Source organism: Petaurus breviceps, unplaced genomic scaffold (assembly GCF_028583685.1).
Source record: "Petaurus breviceps papuanus isolate PSGF00001 unplaced genomic scaffold, PetGlider_PUasm1.0 90701, whole genome shotgun sequence".
NCBI lineage: Eukaryota > Metazoa > Chordata > Mammalia > Diprotodontia > Petauridae > Petaurus > Petaurus breviceps.
The window spans coordinates 9,642,381-9,645,771 of record NW_027187316.1 but is presented as its reverse complement, the minus strand read 5'-3'; positions in this window follow the sequence as shown (position 1 = coordinate 9,645,771).

Sequence of the window (3,391 nt, the reverse complement as noted above, 5' to 3'; positions counted from 1 at the left end):
TTCCTTCCTTCCTTCCTTCCTTCCTTTCTTTCTTTCTTCCTTTCTTTCTTTCTTTCTTTCTTTCTTTCTTTCTTTCTTTCTTTCTTTCTTTCTTTCTTTCTTTCTCTCTGTCTGTCTGTCTGTCTCTCCACATAGGGTATCTGATTGGCTCAGAATGAACGTAAATAACAATTGTTTCTGTTTGGGACAGAAGCCCTTAGGGTCTTCCCCTCCCAGATCTATTTTTTTTAAGAAGCCATTCTTTTCCTCAATCACTGAAAGGGAATCCTGAGCCATCTCTAGTAGTCCTGGTCCATATCTGACCACTGGACCCAGATGGCTCTGGAGGAGAAAGTGAGGCTGGTGACTTTGGACAGCCCTTCCTCACTTAAATCCAATTCACGTGCATGTCATGGCATCACCTCCCTGATGTCATGGTCCTTCCTCTTCAAGAACAAAGAATAAGTAGTAACCAATAGGCAAGTACTATGTCCAATAGCCAGTTGCTTATAGGAGGCCAGAGCTCAAGGGACAGATGAGAGTGGGATATATACAATTAGGGAGCTATGTATACATATATGAAAAAGCAGAAAAGGACCCAGGATAGACACTCAAGCAAAGTAGGGCAGGTGATTGGTTTGTGATCCAGCAAAAGAAACTGTAAAAGAGTGGTTGGAGAGAAGGAATGGAAACCAGTAAAATCCAGTGTCATGAAAGTCAAGAGAGTTTCTAGGAGGAAAGATTGGCCAAGAGTATCAAAAGTCACTGAGAGGTCAAGGATTAGGACTGAGAAAAGAATTTAGCCATTAGATTATTTAGGAGATTCAGCTGAGTGATGGGATTGGAAGCAAGTGTGAGGAAGCAGAAGCACTGAAGAGAGACAGATTTTCCTAGTTTGTCTATGAATGAATGAAAGGAATGAATAAAAAACAATTCATTAAATGTTTACAACATAACAAGCACCAATCTAATCACTGGGGACACAAATACAGAATCAGTCAGTACATTCATAGAGGCAGCTGGTGGCAGGAAGTTCTGAGTTCAAGTTTGGCCTCAGATACTAGTTATATGACCCTAGGTAAATCACTTAACCTGTTTCCTCAAATGTTAAATGGGGATAATAATAGCATCTGCCTCTCAGGGTCATTGTGAGGATCAAATGAGGCAATATTTCTAAAATGCACAATGCCTGGTACATAGGTATTATATATTATATATTCCCCTTTAAATCCTTTGAAAAAAAATTTTTAAATAAATTTCTGAATTTAACAAACACCAAATAAAATGAGCATTTCTATATACAAAGAAGAATAGAAAGCAGGATTATACATGAAACTTATATTTTCTCTTACTTATATACAGCTTGCTTTTCCTTTTAGGTTTATAATAAATTCAACATGTAATTTTGTAATTTCAAAGTTATCATAGTTGTCTTTTTCCTTCTGTTATTTTATGTTCATTAAAAAAATGTTTCAATGACCTTCTGTGTGTGTCTATGTGTGTGTGTCTGTGTTTTTCTCTATGTTTCTGTCTTTTTTTTGTAACCCTGTTGCTAGTTTTCTTATCCTTTCCACCTTACCTTCACAATTAGTGGGGGGAGGACCCTTACAACAAATATGCATAGTCAAGCAAAACAAATTGGTCATATTGGCCACATTGACTGAATTTAAAAACATGTCTCAATTTGCGTCTTGAGTCTATTACCTCTTTGTCAGAAGGTGAGTAGCATGTATCATCATCAGTCCTCTAGAATCATAATTGGTCATCATCTTCATATGTCTTTATAATGTTCTTATGAATTGTTCCCTTGGTTCTGCCTACCTCACTCTGCATTAGTTTATATGAGATCTCCCAGTTTTCTCTGAAAATCTCTCTCATCATTTTTAAAGCAAAATAATATAGTTGTTCTTGACTCTCTATGACCCCATTTGGGGTTTTCTTAGCAAAAATGCTGGAGTGTTTTGCCATGTCCTTTTCCAGCTCATTTTACAGATAAGGAACTGAGACAAACAGGGTTAAGTAACTTGCATAGTGTCACACAACTAATGTCTGAGGATGGATTTGAACTTGCAAGGATGATTCTTGATTCCAACCCCATTACTCTATCAACTGCATCACCTAGCTGCTAAAAAAAAATAGTGCATTCCATTACAATTGTATGCCATAATTTGTTCAGACGTTGCTTTAGATGGACATTTCCTTACTTTTCAGTTCTTTGCCACTCTAAATTTTTTTTTCACATAATAGGCCCTTTTCCTTTGTCTCTGATCTCCATGCAGTATATACCTAGTGGTGATGTCATTGCAACAAAGGACACGTATAGTTTAGTGACTATGATTCCAAATTACTTTCCATAAAGGTTATGTCAATTCATAGATCCACGAACAGTTCATTAGGGTATATGTTTTTTTTTAAGCAATTGCAGTTAAGTAACTTGCTCAAGGTTACACAGCCAGTTATTTTGTGTGGGTGTTAAGTACCTGAAGCTGGAACCGATCCTGGGTCTCCCGACTCTGGGGCTGGCACTCTTACTCACTGTGCCACCTGGCCGCCCTAAGGTATATGTTTTCCTTCATCCCTTCTAACAAATAACATTTTCCTTTTTTGTCATCTTTTTCAATCTGATCAATGTGAAACAGAAAATCAAAATTGCTTTAATTTGCATTTCTCCAATTTTTAGTGACTTAAAGTTTACATTTTAACAGGAGGAGACAACACATACAAGAGACTGATGGCTAAGGAGGGATATTTTGATTTGGAAATTTACAGAGGTGATGAGTGTAACCATAGGAATCTAGTGCCCTCTCTATCAATAGACCTGGAACTGAAAATTAAACTGTAAGGTTCATGATTAGGGCAGAATAGCAAAACTAGAAAATCCCTTCATGCATAAATAGGTACGCTGTCCCACTGATTCTTATACCATATGATGAGAGAAGGAATGTTTCTTGAACAGTTCACATTCCTGGGATTGCATCCCAGCTGAACCATTTCTTACAGCTCCATCTTCAAGTAAGTAGTTCTTACATTCTGTCTTCTTAGTTATTAGTTCTCTCTGCTTCTGAAGCTTCCATTTTCTGCTGCTCCACCAAGATACTACTTTGCTTCCTGCTATGGCTTCTTCCTCAAAGGGAGGTTTATTCCTTTTTTTTTGTAAAACTGCCTAGACAACATGTCTAAGGATAATCTACATATAAAACACTATCAAGGGTAAAAAAAATCACAACCTCACTTAATCTTATTCCCCAAAGAAGCTCATGAAGCCTAAAAAACAGAAGATTATCTGATCAATAAGGTGATTGGGGGGACCAAAGAAGAAGAAATTATTTCTTTTTCTTTCCTTACTTAGTAGTATTTTATTTTTTCAAATTACATGTAAAGATAGTTTTCAACATTCACTTTTATAAGATTT